Consider the following 19,905-nt stretch of genomic DNA (forward strand, 5'->3'; position numbering starts at 1 on the left):
CCCATTTTTTGATATTTTTCCTTGAAATCAGTAATGTGCATTTCCTTGTGCAACGACAGGTCATATCTTTTAGACGACGGTGATTTATGATTCAACGAGTTGTATTTTATCACTTTTTCAGACTCATAAAAAATAAATGAAAAAGAGACCCCTGGAATCATCTTACTCTTTTTGACTCGTGAAAAATGAAAATATTACTGAGCAGTTGTCGTATTGAACTCATAAAAGTAAATGAAATGATGTCTAATTAGTATAAGTTTAACACTTTTCCAGAATAAGATAGACTATTGTACGAAAAAGGAACACCTTGATCAACTTGGTTAAGAGGTTCTCTCGAATATTGTTTTCTACCTTTTTGGGTTCGAGAGACAAATTACGAAAAGGGACTTGATGGAGTTTTCTTTTCCACTTCTTTTTCAAACTCTCTAAATATGAAAAAGATGTCGAGCTTCCCCTACATTTGACTAGTAAAACTTAAACAATGCATGACTTGTCACCATGACAAGATCGAGTTCCTCCTTCCCAAGACTCGTAAAACTTACTAGGATGGATTCATCCAAAGGGTGAACTTATATGGCAAGCATATGTTATTCCCTTCAAGCTTTCGATAAAAAAATATATGAGGTACTCGCCAGAAATGGTGGGGGAAAAGTGAAAGTGTCCATCTTTTGTATCTTGGAAAGGTAGAATGTCACTCTTGAACATGACACTCATCTGTTATTCGTGTCGGATTTGGGGTATCCTCACTTCGTCACTTGCCTTCTTGGGTTTGGGAAATCCATTTGCCTATCATCTGATCATACCATTCTGTCATCATGACCTATGATCCTATGTTGAGTCCAATGCTGCCAAACTCTGGAGTCATGTCACCAATATGTTCAAGAGAAATCCTATTTGTAGTTCTTTACCACCTGTACAATATCTGACTTTTTGCTACAGTCCTAAACCCTACTTATTTACTCTACTATATCCTTTATTTTGTGTCGATGATGTGGGATTCATTATGGCCCTCCTTCAATGGATCACTTCCCGTCGAATTCAGCTCATCATCCAGGAAGATGATCTTGAAACTCCCTTCCAGTACCTTAGAGCTTGCATGCCTCAATGGAAAGTTCTTCACATTCGACGACAGGTTTACATCACTGACCTTTGATCGAATGACTTCACAGGTGTTCAAATTCAGTTCCATTATTCACATTCATGGATTGTGCTGATTGTACCTTGAGAGCCATTTTCATTATTGGTTGTTTCTCTCGTACATGTTAACGATTTACATCATTGACTGGTAATCATGGCTTTCTATCATGTTTGACTTCGACACATCTATTCACATGTTAGAATTCCTACATTGATCCGGTCAAGATGGAACGCAAGACCCTGGATTTTGTTTGATAGAATCCAAGTTGCGTGGAGTTATGATTCATTCATGACTATATACATGTTTCTGTTAGACAGATGGTTGCGACTATACCGTGGGTCCATATTTATGACCCTTTCTGTTCGGATGGCTACGACCATACCGAGGATCCTTACACATAATCCCTCTTATTCGAATGGCTGCGTCCATACCGTGGATTCATGTATCATTAGATTCATATTCTTGTATTGTTAGGCATGATCATTAGAGATTTCAGATATGTATATGTATATGATTGATTTGCAGGTCTCCTAACTGTGTTGTTCTCGTCCTTGCACTAACTTGTAAAGCACCTCAACCATCACTTCCTGTTTTTCCTTCATGTTTTAGGGGGCATTTGTTGCACAATATTTTGTCATGTCTCATCTTCACTTACTGTGCCATGTCCCGGAGTGCCAAAACATTGAATATTGTGCAAAATATCCATCATGATATACAAATCAAAACCTCCCTGAAGAATAAAAGGAAAGCTGCCCTAAAATCATTCTGGAGAAAGTTGCCCTAAAACCTAATTTCTGGCATCAACGCGTTTTGCTCCACTGCCTGCCCGTGCTGATGGCAGGTTGCTCAGTTATACACTTGCCCTACCAGCATTGTTTTTCATAGGAAAACTCGTGCTGGCCTCCTTTTGGCAGGTTTTCCCAAAATGGAGGACATGCTTCATGATCTAGAGGCTTCCAGAACGATGAGCTAGATGTTGTTCGTTGTGGATGTGGTCGAATTCTCCCAATATTACCCTTTGATCTTATCCCTATGAGCTTCCTCCTTGAGATGTGGACCTTCCTATATATTTGGTGAAGTCCTAACTCCCTCTCCCTACCTATAAATTCATTCCCCTCCATTCCCAAATGGTTGATCATTGGTTATTGCATCCCTATGCTGAGATTATGCTTACATGATTCCCATTTCTAGCTTGGAGAAGGAGTGCTTGAAGAGTCTTTGCTTGGACTTGGACATCCATGCAAAGGAAGGCCTCAACATAAAGGCATAGGTTGTATGCTTCCCTTTTTGGTTTATTAATATATACAACTGTTGGTTCACTTTCCATAAATGTTTGTGTTGATGCTTTATTTATCTTAATGCTCCTTGATCTGTTAAGTGTATTACATTTGAATTATGTTGGTTGCACTTTATGCTTTGTTGTGTTCTTGGTATCTTGTGCAGCTATTCAAATGCCATGAGTAGTGAGGATTGAGTCTGAGGCAGAAAGCGTTTAAGATCAAGGAATACATCATAGCATCAGAACGAGGTAAGTCTCCTTCTTCTTCTTTAATTTCGATTGTAGTCTAGGAAAGTGTCTTGTAGATTGTTTCGTTTATTACTAGACCCACTTGGGCTAAAGGGAGCGTCTCTATCCATAGAGAGGATTTTCCTTCACAACAGGAGGAGCAAGTGTTCTTGACTGTAATGTTACACTATTGGGGCTAGTGGTTGTCAATTGTGTATGTATGGATGCAACTTTCACTTATAATAATAATAACTGAGCCAACACACTTTCATGCATATGTTGTTATTGTAGTTGGACTATTATGGTTGCTTTAGCAATGCATGTTGTTTGACTTACACATTTTCTTATTAACTACTTTGTATGAAATTGTGTGAATCTTGTTGAATGCGTGTTGTTGGATTAACCCGTCACTTTGGTTTGTGGACTATTCCACATTTGAACTTGTGATGTCATTCTGCTCGTGTGTTCCTTTCAAGATATGTACTATTATAGGCTTCTAAGGGGCACACTTCATTTTCCCCTCCATGTGTTAGAATCCCCATGCATCTCACTTGACTCACTACAAGGTCACACACTTGCTTCTGACCAAAGTCATCATACTTATCTCTATGCGCTACCGCGGTCAAGGCACTACATTACCACCCATTGGTGAGACTCCCACTCCAAACAGTCTGAGGTCTAGTTGGGACTTCTTACCAGGGAGATCCTCTGAATGTTGGTGGGTCCAACACCATCAACATTTATGGCGCTAGGAGGGCTAGATGACAAGTTGAGCCCTTAAAGTCTGTTTTGAATTTTTGCACATCATTCATGACTTATATCACAATCACAACCCCGACGTGTTTTTCTCACGCTACTGATTTCGATGTGTCGTTGGACATTATAGATGACTTGTCACAACTCAAATTTTGATGGCGAAAGCAGAACATCCCTGTTAATTCATGCAGTTTTCTTTCTAGGTTCCCGCGACAAGAATGAGGTCCCCTCATAAAACATTGCCTGTGGGTTGTTCGCTTTCACGTTCAAAGGGCGTGTCAAGCAATGGTGTCACACATTGCCTGCAACCTCTATACACTATTTCAAGCACATGATTAGATAATTAGGCCGTTCTTTCATCTTTTATGACTGCAAAGCACTTCATCACAAAATTTTAAAATGGCGAAAAGCACCTAATGAATCAGTTGCGCACTTTTATGATCGTTTCCGTCATTACTATTTTGAATTTCTAGAAGATGAAGTTGACAGGAAATTTCTGAATGAAAGGTTTCAGTATCTTATTCACATCTCTCATAATCCACATGAGTTAGAATCTTTTTAACCCCTCCCAACATACCTTGGTGTTAGAGCTTCAAAATATGAGACGGACAAGGTTGTGTCCCAAGTGACCCTCTGTCCCCTTCTCATCAAACAACTCTAGCTTCAGAGGATGAGGTGGGAGACGTTGTGAACCAACCTATTGAACTATCACCATCTCCTCCTACTCCACCTACTATGGATTTTTGCACAGATTTTGACTGCAAGCCCGATGGTTATCACATGGTCTCATCTGCTCAGCCTTCATCCACTGGTTCCTTTGATCTTTTGGATATTGGTATGTAGTATTCATCCATTCTGAACTTCATATGTGATGTTCACGAGGATCAAGTTATGGATGGAGTTGGTGTTGAACAACCAACCTGTGCTATTATTTTTGATGAGTATGTGTAGGAATCTGAACAAGAAGTTGCGGTGAAGGACGACCTCCTTCATTCTGCACCTCATCCGCTTTATCCTGACATCTTCTGCAGTTCAACCATTTTTGGTTCCTCTTGTGAAAATATATCATCAGATGTTTCCACTTCCGATCATTCACAGAATGCGTGGGATGTCAGTATGTCATTTGATTGTGGAGAGGAAAATATTTCTTCCTGGATCTACTTGATCTCTCATCCTTCATTTTTGGAAATTCGGAGGGTGAAATTTTTTGTTTCTCATCAACCTCTCTCTATGATTCATCAGATCATGAGGATGTCATTGTCCATCTTGAATTTTCTAATCGTGGTTGTCATGATATTTTCACTCATTCATGTGATCATGATTCTGATTCACCTACTGTTGATATTTCTAAGCCACTGGTCTTTCATGATCCATATTTTCTGATGAAGGGGAAACTCCTCAATTGTCGAGGCACTTTAGCCTGAGCTGATGGTTATGTCGGGTTCTATTAGCCTTGAGGTCAATCCCACTTCTGATAAGAAATCTGTTGAATCTCCCCAGGCTCCTCATCACTCTCTTCTTCACATTGAAAATCAATCCAATTCACAATTTTCGCATCCTCCACCAGGATTGCACTATCCTATTGCTCATGCATTGGAGGAGTCATACGTGGCAAACACTGTTGAAAAATGTATTTTTCCTTCTTTCTTTATCTTTGCTCGTTTGTCAAGTTCAAAGGTGTGTACATGCTTGTCGTCCATACGTAATGTGACACAATACCATGAAACGTTTGCAGAGTGCCTTTCATGTGCTTTCGATTTTTTCTTTTCTGTGGATGTATTCAAACTTCGAATGTTTTGGTTTTCATTATGTTATCTTTCTTGTTTGTTGGTATGCTTGAATATATTTCTCGTCAACCATGCCATCACCTACATGGGTCAACCAATGTGCAGATGGCTGCATTGGAAATATCACTTCACGTAAGTTGTTCCATGTAGAAATTTTGAATAATATAACGCTTATTCACAGAGATTATCTTGATTATACACTATTTTCGAATGCATGCATAATACATAACCTCCTCTACGTTGATCATCAATTTTGCGGAATTAAAAACAATGAAACATCAATCGCATGCGCACATTAACACAGTATGTAATGGGGAAAGCATACAGCTGAAAACCCCGAACTATCTGTATATTATAATGATAGAGAACATGTAACAATACATGGTACAATACTCCTCACAAGTACTCAGTACTATCTCCACCTGCTACAAACAAACTAGCTCAGATCCGAACAAGTCACAGGTTCAAATCTCCTCCGCTGTCTGCCTGCCTCTACTGCGCAATCCAAGATGAGAATAGGAATGATCCAAGCTCATTTTCCCTTGGCTTGTACTGCGAAATCCTCATTGGCAATCCCAATCACTGATTGTGCAAATCTCATGCACAACTATAGTCACAACTGATAGTAGTCTCCACCTCTAACCCCTGTCTCCACTGAACTGTCCATGCACTGAGTTAACTGATGTATTCATTAGTTGATTTATGAGTTAATAATTAGTGAATTAATTAATAATTAATTCACATCACTCATCACTAGTGTATTCTGCAGTTAAACTAAATACAACTAGTTCAACTAAGTCAAACTAAACATAACTCCATCAACTCCTCAATCAACTCCACCAAACTCAACCACTTGAGTTCTAACTAAAGTCCATCATGCAATAGCTCAACTAACCCATAAGAAAAGCGTATTTCCTTCTGGCAGGCATGTGCCACATTCGTAGCTTGAACTGAAGTGCTCCAAGAGGATAAGATAATGTTTATAGTCCAAATATTATTAAGAGCTAATAATATTTGACTGTTCTATTTTTAGCCTGGCAGTCTAAAACAAGACTCCGCCCATATGTCTAAAAATAGAAGTCCATCTATTTTTACCAACATGACCAATCATCCACAAATAGAATCCTGCAACTCATAGACCATGATCCATATGTCTAAAAATAGACATAGTCTAAAAATAGACTTTGCGCCAAAAATAGCCTGCGGGCCCACTTAGTGAAGGTGACTTATTTTCACTAAGCTCCATCATCTTGTTGCATTTTCAACAGTCCATGATCTTCTTAGCTTAAGAGTAGGAGTAGTGTTTGATTTCCTATTTTGTTTTGCTTACTTTGTTTTGATTTGTCTTACTTCTTTCATTTTCTTCTTTTCTTGTGCACCCGTAGGATTAGTTTCCACATGAAACCGTGTTTGGCTTCTTGAGACAAGTAGGGTGAAATACAAGAGTACTTGTACAGTTATCAACACTTGGAAATCTATCTATTCCCTCTCTTTATGAAGATATTGCATTTCTTCTAGTCGATGATACCCTAACGGAAAATACATTCCTTTCAGAGTGAGTCTTGGTGAAATCACAATGTTTTCACTTTTAACTAGTACCACCTACTCGATTTTCTATATATACCTCTGAAACCACACTTGTTGGTTCGAAATGCACTGGCCAAAAAATTATCTTATGTGATTTCTACCAAAAGACTTTTGCTTAATACTTCCTTTGATATAACTAAAGTTTCTTGTTAGCCTGATCTTTTTTACTTTCCATGACCAAAATGAAATTTGCAACACCAATATCCTTAATGTAAAATTTAGAGGATAACTGAGTCTAAGTTTCTAGCTGTTTTCCTTGTCACTTTCAATAAAAAACATATCATCCACATACAAGACCAAATAAATAATATGATCACGAACTAATTTTAGATACACATAGTGATCCACTTTGCTCTTTGTGAAGCCAAGTCCCAATATATAATTATCAATTTTTTTATACCACATATGTTATGTATCCAGATAAAAAATAACACAAAAACATAAGAAAAGATAGATCAATGACTAGATAATAAGTCACTATTGGTTGTGTGTTATATTCTTTCCACGACCAGCTGCACGCGTTGTACGTTGTTCCAGGCACAACAGGGGAGCCGATAACCCCCCTTGTTGGGGGGCGGTAGCCCCCCTGCATGGGGTTCGGGGCAACGCGCTAGGATTTTTTTATTTTTTATTTTATACAAACCCAATAATAGTTGGTTGGACCCAAGGATGGGGGGCATACCCAAAGATGGTGTTTTACACATGGTTTTGGGCATGATCGTTTTCTACCCATGGTATTTTGTAGATCCAGTCAAGGGAACTACAATTATGTTCTAATCCAAGGTTAATGGATTGGGGTTTATGAATGCTTCGACATGTATAGATATGTATTGCAACATTAAAAAGAATATAATGAAAAATCAAACTGGTAGTCCTAGTTTTTGGATACAGGGGAAAATCTCTGTGTATATATTTTTTCTGTTCTCGCCATTATTTATTTTTTTGTTTGAAGAATTTGTTTGCAGGTAATTTTTGTACAGGGTTGAAACCTACAACCACTTCGAGGGGGAAACCTCCCTTTACATCACATAAATGAATAATTATTGGATGATTCAAATGGCAAGAACTCCTTGATATATATAGGATTGTAAAGGGTCAAAATATAATTAGGGCCTACATAACAATAATAATGTAAGGGAACAACAATAATAATATTAATGTGCATCTATGGGGCACACAATAACAATATAGGGGCTACACCAGTATTATAGGGACCTAATATACCCGTCTCCTTCAAAAAAGTGTTGTCCTCAATGTTTGAGTAGTTATGGATTCTTCTATATAAAATACTCATCCTTCGATGTGGAATCTTCAGTAGGTAAGTTCTTCCACTTAAGAAGATATTCCAAAATTGCTCGATTCCATAGATGCCAGATTCTTGTTTCCATGATTGCTTCAAGCTCTAATATAATTTTTCCTTCCACATCAAGTTATGGAAATATAGTTTGAATTGGGAACTTATCACCTATAACCTGCTTCAAGCATGAAACTTGGAAAACTGGGTGTACTCACAAAGATGCAGGCAACTCCAATTTGTATGCCATAGTACCAATATTTTGCAACATCTTGTAAGGGCCATAATACTTGGGTGATAATTTATTATCCTTCTTAGTTTTCTTGAGGGACATTCATTTGTATGGTTGTAGCTACAAAAATACCCAATTTCCCACGTCAAAACTCCTTTCACTGCGACACTAATCTGCTTGTTGTTTCATTCAATTTTCCACCAGAGTCAGGTTATCCTTTAAGGTTGGAGAACTTATTATTGATGCTTGATGTCATATTCCACTGCTTGAACCTAAGAATTGGCTATTAGAGACGATGTTATGGATGGTGGATGATATCCATAAAGCACCATAAATGGGGTCATTTTTGTTGTTGTATGGAAGGACATGTTATACCACCATTCTGCTAGAGTTAACCACTTGATCCATTGTGTTTATTTATCAGATATAAAGAAGCAAAGATATCCTTTCAAACATTTGTTCACTATCTCATTTTCCCCATTAGATTGAGGATGATAAGATGAGATATGAGCAGATTGAGCACTGAGACAATAAACCAATTATGTCCATTTTCTTTTAGTGAAAATAGGATTTCTGTCACTTAAAATAATATTTGGCTTTCCATGTAGATTTTGAATTGTTTCTACAAATGTAGTGGCAATTGTACTGGCTTTGAAAGGATGAGATAATTCACAGAAGTGTGCGTATTTGGTAATTCTATCAACTACCACCATGATGAAACTCTTTCCTTCAGACTTGGGTATACTTATGATAAAATCCATTGAGACCTCTGCCCAATTTTGACTTGGAATGAATAATGGTTGTAAAATACCCAAGGTATTAATTGTCTCAACTTTATTTTGTTGGCAAACCAAACATTCTACCATAAACTTCTAATACTAGATTTAAGGTCATCCCAAAAAAATTCCTTCTTGACCCTATCGGAAGTTTTTAAAAATCCTGAGTGTCCCCATATAGGTGTTACACAACATTTTGTCACTATCCCTGTACTCCCCATTCCTTGATCCTGGAGGACCTCTACAGTGAACCCTACATGCTTTCCCTTCATGAAGAAACTCCCATTGTGTCCCTTTTGCACCATTTCCCATAAATCTTCTGTTTTTCCTAGTTTATAAGACCAACGTTAATGACCCTTGTCCTCCTCGTGCTAATATGCAGGGATTAATACTATCCCTAGTGTCGAATGGAGTGACTGAGCTTTGTTTCAGTCGCGCTGATCCTCGTTTGGAAAGTTTTTCAAATAAGGAGTCGAAGCTTCCAGCTCTAGAAGCTTCGTAACAGAAATCTGGTAAATGGTTGAGCCGGATGGAGTCAAGGATGTCAGTTTGGTATCCTTTCCCCTATAAGTATGGAACTACCTCAAGAGATAAGACCTTCTCCCATGGGAAGAGGAACCATCTCTCATCCATTCATGCTATATAAACCTTCATTTTTCCCAAGCACAAGCTAGTGTTAATGTTGGTGTGTTAGTGCTAATTAAGTTTGGAGTAAGTAGCAAGATATTCATAGTTGTAGCTCTCTAGTTGTGTGTGAGGGAGAAGTGTGAATTTGGTTTAGTGTGAAGCCTAAAGGGAAGAGTCTTAAACTATCATTGTTGAGGCCATCATGGAATGCTAACGGAAGTGTGTGGGAACCTAGTTTTGTCAGAGGAGAACAACAACGTCAAGGCAATGGTTGTAATCTCTTCTTGATTTAATATATATGCAAATATCAATTGATTTCCTACATAATGTGTCATCTCACATGTTTATGGCTTAATGTTTCTTGAATTGTTAAGTAATTTTAATTACAATTTTTCTATTATCACGATTGTTGTTTGATGTTGTTTACTTGTTTCAGGTGTTCGACGAAGGAAACAGGAGATAGCTGAAGCGAGCAAGCAAGTTCATCACCAAACGGGATAAGCGTACTAAGAGGTAGGCCCTCTTAATTGGTTCTAACCTAAGGAAATAGTCCATAGAATGTCTTGTTAGTGGCTAGACCCGCTATCGGGCTAGAGGAATTGTTTGTGTCCGCACTCATAATTTTACTTTACCACAAATTGGAAACCATACTAGGGATCCAATCCTTCTGTTTGTTTGCTTGGAATTCATGGTTTTGTGTGAAATTTTCTAGTTTTGTCATTTCCCTTTAGTTCCGTTTGCTTTCCTTTGCTTACTGATATGGGTTTGAAATTCATAGTAGCAAGTCTAGTCCCAACTTTTGAATTTTTTTTTATTTTTTTCTTTGCATCCTCGCTCAGCGCACTTAATCCATTAACAATCGCGTTGATCAGCTCGATATGCTGAGGAACAGTCGTGCCCACCCCCTTCTGGTGCTTGTTGTCAGTTAGGCAGTCGTGCCGATGTCTGTAAGTGAAGATTAGGGTTCACCCCAGATCTTGGCCAGTGTGTTTTTCTCTCATGATTTCTACCCTGTAAGTTGTTTAGACCATCTTCTCCCTGACTAGAAAGTTTCTTTTCATTTGGTTTGTTTGCTTGTTGATTTGCCATCTTTTCACTTGATTTCTTGGGTCATTGGATGGTTAGTGGCACTAGGGCATCTAGATTGTCATCCATTCAGCTGATTGTGAACTCAGTGAGTCAAGTTGTTGGTGCATTTACTCCTTGCATTTTGTTTATGGTCCCTCTACGGCTTTGACCTCCATTACACAAGTTTGAAAAGCTTTCATTTGCTTAAATAAATGTCTCTTTTCCGGCATAGATCACATTGCTCGTCTTGTTTTGGTAAAGCCATTTTGTCATTAGTTTGAAAGAGATTCTCTTTTCGTGTTTTCATTTGCTTGGGAATTGAATGTCCCGAAACTTTTTCATTGAAGTGATTTATGAGAAGTTCATTTTGTCATTTCATGAAAAGTACAAAATTCTAGTTTGCTACATCAATATGTTACTGTAGTTAGCATTATTGAAGGCTAGGATTGCATTGGCATTTGAAAAAAAAAAGAATTCACTTTGCTTTTGAAAGGACTGTTAGAGTGTACTTGTTAAGAAATTAGGAATTGGAATGTATTTTTCATTAGTTTATTTTCTCAAAAAGTGAAGTAGTGAAAAATCATTTTGCTTTCGGTTGCTTGGTTGTTTGCATTTGATTGTGTTTTCTACCCTCTTTAGTGTAGACAATTCATTGAATTGAAAGGGTCTTGTCTCATTTAGTTGCATTTAGGGTTTTTCGAGTCACACCGCTAAGGCCTGAAAACTGAGACATAATTCAAGATAAACTTTAAAACGAACTTAGTTAACCTAAGTCGCATTTGAAACCTAACAATCACATCTAGAACGTTTAAGCTAGAGACGTGTTCCGACGTCTTTAAACCTAGTAGCTGTCGTTAGCTTCGGCACTAGACAACGTTAGTACGGATTTGTGCTCCACGTACTGTCGAGTATATAATGGGAGACCCCTCTAGGCTACAATCCTTGATCCATAGGAAGCCGAGTCTGCCACCTTACAAACGTGATATACCGAACACAACATAAGGGGAGATTGCTTGCCCATACTTCTCGGTTCGCCGGGAGGTATTCTGTAATTCACAGTTCCCTGGTAATCCTTTTTACCTAGATCATCTAGAGTAGTCATTTGATCTTTTTGACTCATTAAACTTAAACGATTATTCTAGCGCTTGTCCTTTCGAGCTCGTTTCCAATCGAAAGTGATAGAGTCATCTTTGTTTCTTTCTTGACTCTTAAAACATGAAAGAGCACCAGTTTATTTATGCGTCTTAAAAATTTGTATTGCCCACGATCTTATAACATCCTATTAGTCTTTTCTAGACCAAATCACGAGTTTTCCCTAAATAACATTTTAAAGCCTTGAAGTTTATCTCTCTTTTCGTATTAATTAAGACAAGGTCATCGTGGCTGAACCATTTGGTTCACCTAGTTCCTCTTCCTCTCCTCCATCTGAAAGATTGTCTGAGGAGCCTTTTCCTAAATTACCAGAGTCACTCAAGGACCAAGATGTTGAACTCGGAATAATTTTGAGCATTCAACCTTTGTCATCTTGTCCTCCACCTACTTCAGATATTGGGTCACCTATTGATATTGGCCCGGAATCTCTGGAAAATCCCATCCAAACTTCTGAGAGTTCGCCGACTACTGATGGTCAGCTTGGACTGGTCATATACCCTTTGAATCCTTTGTTCGACCCTATTGTGATATCACCATAGTGTCCATACAGTCTGTACGATCAGCCGAGTGCTCCTTTGGAATTATCCCCTCGTACATCTTCGGTCGTTTGTCGTCATTTGTTCCCAGCTATGGAACCCGAAGGCGATGCTCCAATTACCTCTCCGAATGAATCAAAAGTTTCTACTCCACACACTGTCGAAGAGGAAGAACATAAATTTCCTCCTGAAGGTTTCCCCTATACAGGGAGCATTCCCATCAGTGTGTATCAGGATTACCACCTAATTATGTGACTTTGGCACAATTGGTCTTAGGTACACCTAGTGCCTCATCACTCTATCATAACCCTGTTTGGGCATCTAGCACCATGCCTACTATAGGTCCATTCATTGTGAACCTGACCTCCCAACAGGCCGTTACCTCAGTCTCAGTGCAACCCACCATTCTGAACCCTCTTGTATCATCCATCCCAGTTACCCGTTCGGTTCAACCGACGGTCTCGAAGAATGTTACTGTCAGTTCTTCGATCCCTCCAATAAGTGGACAAGATGTGCCACCACCTGGGGGGGAAGAATCTGAGTGTTTCTATGGTGTCAGGCACCACTAATGTGAGTATCTCACAGGCTCACATGGTTGGCATGAACCAACCTTCTTCTAGCGTTATCCAAAACCCTACTGGTCTAGCTGGATCAAGCAATGTCCAGTACCAACAGGTTCAAAATCCGTTGGTCCGTCTGGGTCAAGCAATTTCCAGTATCAACAGTCTTATGAGGTCCAGGTTCAATATCAAACTCCTTATGTTCCATATGGTTCTCAAGGAATGGTCAATGCGGCTTACGTCCTTCAGTCTGGGCAGTACGTTCAGCATGGCCCATCCACTTTTCAGGGTGGCTATGGCTAGATTCAATTCAGAAATTTTCTGGGAACTATTCAAGTGCCCTTGCAACAATGGGGACAACCTCTGCAGCAACAAGGGCAACCTTTGTTGTAGCAAGGGCCATCCACGCAATAGCAAGGGCAGATGATACCGCAACAAGGACAACTGCAACAATTGTAGGGGCAACCATCGCAACCGTTGTAGCAAACCATGCAACAACACGTGCAGTATGCTCCGCAAACCTCCAAGCCTATGTCTTCGCAGGGTCAACCTCTGCAGTTGCAGGGATAGCCTTTGCAGCAGTAGAGCCAACCTGAGCAGCAGTAACCCTTATATACCTATCAACTAGGTCAACCCTTGCATGGACAAGGCCAGGGTCGAGTCTTGCAACAACATGCCCAAAATCCTAATGTCCTAGGGCAACATGCCTAGAATCATTTTGTCCAAGGGCAGCAAGTCCAAAATACTTATGTCCAAGGGAAGCAAGTGTACAATCCTTATGTCCAAGGACAATAGGTCCAAAATCCTCTTATTTAGGGGAAACAGGTTCAAAACCCATATGTTTAGGGACAACAGGTGCAATATCCATATGTCTAAGGTCAACAGGCTCACCAGCCTCTTAACCCGTATGTTTCTTATCAACAACCTATGACCGGATAGTTTCAAGGTGTTCTAGATCAACATCTCCCTACGACCAAGGTAACCTATGGTGGGGGCAGAATCAAATGCCATATGGCCAAAACCCTCCACTATGGGGCCAAAATCCTTACCAACAGAGATGGGCTCTTCCGGTTGGACCCACTTATTGACCTCCAATGCCTTCTAATACTCAATTGTCGTTCTTGGCCACACTAGAGCTGCCAGATGTGTCTTGCCTTATGAATGATCCAATTCTTCATTCTCCATATTGGCCTCCGATTCTGTCCAAGATCCCGAGCAATTTTCCTACGTTCGATGGGAAAGCCAAAGAAGATCCTCAAGCCCATGTGATGACATATCACCTCTGGTGCTCTTCAAATTCCTACATTGATGATTCTATTCGTCTCCTTCTTTTCCAATGAACCCTCACAAGTGCTGCAACCACATGGTACATCGAGCTTCCTCAAAGTACTTACCATGACTTCAACTCTTTAGCCATGGCTTTCCTCACGCATTTCCAGTTGCCGGTTTGCTACGAAACTAGCACTTATTTCCTCACATCACTTAAGAAAGATACTGCGACACACATCTTCGACCACATCCATGAATGGAGACGTAGACGTCGCCTGATCAAATTCGAGATTGTTGATTAGTTGCTCACCAAATGGTTTACCAAGTCATTTGTCGCTCCAATTGTTTGCGATATTGCTATGGGTGGATGCGTTACTGAAGAACAAACCATTACTTGTGCCCAGTACTTAGATCTTGTTTATTCTCAGTCTGGCACTTTGTATGAGTTATTACCCGATGCTCCGTGACCATCATCTGATCCCATGACATCGAAGCCATAGGCTACACCTCCTGTTGATGGAGTAATTGGTTCAGTGTTCCTGTTGACACCTAATCATCAGGATTGGGTGAATAAGTGTAACTGATAAATAAATAATGGAAAATATGAAGAGTCACCGGGAGTTACAAAGCAGAGGGAAGCCAAAAATGGTGCTGGCAGACTGAATCCTATGCAGACTGGTTAGCCTGACAGCTCTGACGCTTCCACTGGCCTGAACGCATTATTCTCTATTATTCACTTGCATAAAAAACGCTGCTCTCTACATACAAAACACTGCTCTCTATCTATTATTCACCTACATACAAAACACTGCTCCTGTCGTTGTTCTTTGTGCATCAATTACTTACTGCTATTCACTATTATTCACCTGCATACAAAATGCTGCTCTCTGTCTATTATTCACCTGCATACAAAACGATGCTCCTGTCGCTGCTCTATGTACATCAATTACTTGCTGCATAAGTGCATATGCCTTTAACTATGTGTTGAATATTTCCAAAAAAAAATCAGTGGAAGCGCTATCGGAATTGTAGAAGTTGTTTGATGCAAACGAGATGCTGTCAAAATATATTGAAATCTACGTTGATGATTACTGACGATTGGTGCATGAAGGCATAGGAAACGAACCCATGCTACATTGAACTGTGCAAAGGCCATGGTATATATGTTACGTTGAACAACAAGGTCATTCTAGTGCAGCAGAATATTCATTTGAAGGTCATTCTGGTGATGGTGTCACTCGTTCTGGTGAATAGTGGAAGCTGTTACAAGTGTGGAGAGTCTGGCCACTTTGCTAGAGACTGCACCAACGGTGGTAGTGCTGGTGGCGACGACGATGGTGGAGGGAGCAGTTGTTATCAGTGCGGTGACTTCGGTCATTTTGCCCGAGATTGTGCTAATCGTGAAGGTTAGGCATATCGTAAGCCTGCTCCGGTTTTGGATTCGAATGGTATCATTGTTTTAATACACTGTTTTTTTTTTAATACATCATTTTAATACATGCGCGCTACCTCTGTTGTGTAATACCGCGTTGCCTATTCTATCCATAGTGGTTTGGAGCTCGATGCTTGGCACTTAGTCATTGACTTGGATTGTGACTTGTAGCTGAATGAATCTTGGTGCATTGGGCCTAGTTTGAATACTCTACGTTTTTCATTATAGTACTATGTTTCAATATAGTACTGTCATACCAATGCCCCTTTGAATTGTAATTTTTTTTTCCAAAATTACCACCAAAAGTGCATTTCTTGCTAGCAGAAGTATTTTTACAGCACTCAGATTTTACAATGCATTCAATCATATCTATTGTGGGAGTAGTTCTCACTGGCAAGGAGAACTATCCTGAGTGGTCTCGGAAGATACAACACACCCTCATTTTCAATGAGTTGTGGAAAGGAGTATGTGTTGGAGACGGAGACAAAGAGCCAGAAAAACCTACCTCAGACAAAGAGTTCGTCATTTGGGAAAATAAGAACAACAAAGCCTATGCATTAATTGCAACATCTGTAAGTGAAGAGGTGAGTCGCCATATTTCGCCATTTTGAACTGCTTTCGAAGCCTTAAAAAATCTGAAAGAACTCTATGACTCACATTTTGCACTTGAAGTTGTTCAACTCATGATTAAACTCTTCACTCTTGAATTACAAAATAATGATCCTCTTGCTCTTGCATCCGAAGTAAAATCTATAATGAATGATATCAAAGCCACTAAGGTTGAATTGGATATTCCTCTTATCGGTTTTCTCAAGGTAATTTATCCTACTTACTCCAATTATCTTGAGTCATTGCAAGCAAATGGAAATCTCAAAGGTATTACCTTTGACTCTCTTGTGAAAAAATTTGTTGAAAGAGAAAAAGCTTTTGGAAAGAAGGCAAACCCTGAATCTTTTGAAGAGGCTGTGTGCCTTGCTCATAAAGAAAAGAATCTTGAACAAGATTCTTCCAGAGGAAGAGGTGGTCGAAGAGGAAGAGGAAGATATTTCAGAGGCAAGGGGGGCAGACACTCTCAAGGAGAAAAGTCAGATTTGCACTGCATACGCTGCAAAAGAAATGGATCACATGATGCCTCTACATGCAGGTTACCTTAGGACAAAATTCAGCAGCAAAGAAACCAACAGAAAGGTAAAAATAATGACACAGACAAAGGTAAAGCACCTGAATCCGCTCATTATGTTGTGGCAGAATGTAATATTGGAGCAAATGAAGACTTATTTAATGCTTCACTTGCTTCTCGAAAAATGATTGGTTGCTTGATTCAATTGCAACTTGCCACATGACTCATAGAAAAGATTTTTTTGAAGAATTTACTGACAATGTTGATGGAGCAGTATACTTTGCAGACCAATCAAAACTCAAGCCATCAGGGCTTGGCACAATCAGGCTCAAATTCTTGGTCTTCCAAACTTTCTTTTGCATCATGTTCTATATCTCCCACAACTGAAGAGAAACTTGATGTCCTTGGTCCACATCTGCCAGCAAGGTCATTGCATTCATATGTTTGATGGCAAGCTTAAGGTGAGAAAAGCATATGACCACTCATTTGTCATGAGGGGCATAGAAGAAGAAAGGCTTCTCACGCTGCAGGGTACCTCTGCTCATGCACAACATTTCTCATACAACTCTCATTATGAAGAAGGTACACTTCCATCAAGTTTACTATGGCATGCTAGATTTGGACATTTGAACTATGACAGCCTCCACTTGTTGAAGAAAAATGGTGTTGCTGGTTTGCCTAGAATTCCTAGGAAACTTAAGCAATGTGATGCTTGTATTCTAGGAATGCATAGCAAACAGTATTTTCATGATTCACATTCAAGAGCACATAGAAAACTTGAACTCATTCATTTAGATTTATGTGCTCCAATGCTTGTTCCTTCTGCAAATGGAAATAAATATATGATGACATTTATTGATGACTACACCAGCATGTGTTGGGTTTATTTATTGAAGAACAAATCTAATGATTTTCAAACATTCAAGAACTTTCATACATGGATTAAAAATGATGCACAATCTCATATTGGCTCTATTTGCATTGATAATGGAAAAGAATACACTTCAAATGAATTTGAAAACTATCTTCGCCAACATGGGATCAAACATCAAACAACTGTGCCTTATAATCCCCAATAGAATGGTGTAGCTAAAAGAATGAATAGAACAATCTTAAATATGGTGCGCCCCATGATGTTTTTCAAAAATGTAAAATTGATGTTTTGGGCTGATGCAGTTCTATGTGCTGTATATACAAAGAATAGATGTCCATCTAATGCGATTAGAAACAAGACTCCATATGAAATGTGGTATGGGCACATTCCTTCGGTAAAGTATCTCAGGGTCTTTGGTTCCACCTATTATTCCTTGATACCAAAGGTACATAGAAACAAACTTGGTGCAATAAGTCGTAAGTGTATCTTCTTGGGGTATTCAAACACCTCTAAAGCATACCATCTATATGATGAAGTCAATAAAAAGTTTGTTGTATCTAGAGATGTAATCTTCCAAAACTGACAATGTTGTTGAGTGGAAACTTGATTGGTTCGATAGATTTGCAAATGCAAAATCATTTCAAGAATTTGATAATCAGATTCCACATCTTTGAAGGGGGGATTCCTATACTAGATCAACATGTGGAATCTTCTTCTTAAGCACTCTCTCCCCAGCATGAAACTCCAACAACGGATGATACTTTAAGTGATGTGATTGATAGAATTGGGAGACTCAATCTTGATTCATTCCCAACTCAATCAACGGAACAGCCTGGACCATCTAAGAAAGGTCCCCCAAAGTGGCTAACAAAGACACTTGAAAGTGTTCATCCTGATGAGGTTGGAACAACATGAACTAGAAATTCAAACTAGCAAAATGGAGGTGATGTAGATGACTCTGATTCAGCTGTTGATATGGATGTTTCTTATGATTGTGAATTGAATTTGTCTATAGATTTCGAACCAACTTCCTTCAAAGAATCTGCTTCTCTTATGAATGGAAAGAAGCGATGCAAAGGGAGTATGATGCCCTAATAAAGAATGGTACTTGGAAGCTGGTTGATCTTCCATTAGGAACCAAACCAATTAGCTGCAAGTGGGTCTACAAAAAACAAGTATAAAGCTGATGGCTCACTTGACAAGCACAAATCCAGGCTTGTGGCAAAAGGTTTTGCACAGAAGGAAGGGGTCGATTATGAGGAGACTTTTTCCCCCACAACAAAATGCGCTACCATCCGGACACTCGTTGCCCTAACAGCTCAGAACAGTTGGAAAGTCCATCAAATGGATGTAAAAACAGATTTCTTGAATGGAGATCTAAAAGAGAATGTTTTTATGTCCCAACCTGAAGGATTTGTTGTGAAAGAACATGAACATAAAGTATGCAAACTTGTGAAATCCTTGTATGGCCTCAAACAAGCACCGCGAGCCTGGTATGAAAAACTAACTGAGCATCTTCTGAAACTCAATTTCAAACATTATGATCTTGATGATGCAACTTTATTTGTCAAGAAAGTTGGCAAAACAATTGTATATCTTGTGGTATACATAGATGATCTTTTGATGACAAGGAACAATGAAAGCTACATTGCATGCATAAAGAAGGAATTGAGGAAAGGTTTTGAAATAACTGATTTGTGCTATGTTCATTACTATCTTGGTATTGAAGTAACTCAACATCCGAATTCCATATTCCTTTCTCAAAAGAATTACATTGGAGATCTGTTGAATAGGTTTGGAATGATAGATTACTACTCCAATGGAAAAAAACATAAACACATCCATTGAAGGAAAAGAATTTGAGGATGCAACAAAGTATAGACAGCTTGTAGGAAGTCTCAACTACCTAACTACTACCAGACCAGACATTTCATTCGTTGTTGGAATCCTCTCCAAATTTATACAAAAGCCTTGTGAGGGACATTATTTTGCTACAAAAAGAGTTCCAAGGTACTTGAAGGGAACTCAAGACTTTGGAATCAAGTATACACAGGTGGACGACTTCAGCTTGATTGGATACTCTGATTCAGACTTCGATGGAGATAAAGAAACTGGGGTATCTACTTTAGGTTATGCTATGAGTCTTGGATCAGGAGTCGTCTCCTGCAAATCATGCAAATAATCAGTTCC

The sequence above is a fragment of the Pinus tabuliformis genome, chromosome 7 (genome assembly GCF_031772625.1).
Source record: "Pinus tabuliformis cultivar Carrire ecotype Pingquan chromosome 7, CPIR1, whole genome shotgun sequence".
NCBI lineage: Eukaryota > Viridiplantae > Streptophyta > Pinopsida > Pinales > Pinaceae > Pinus > Pinus tabuliformis.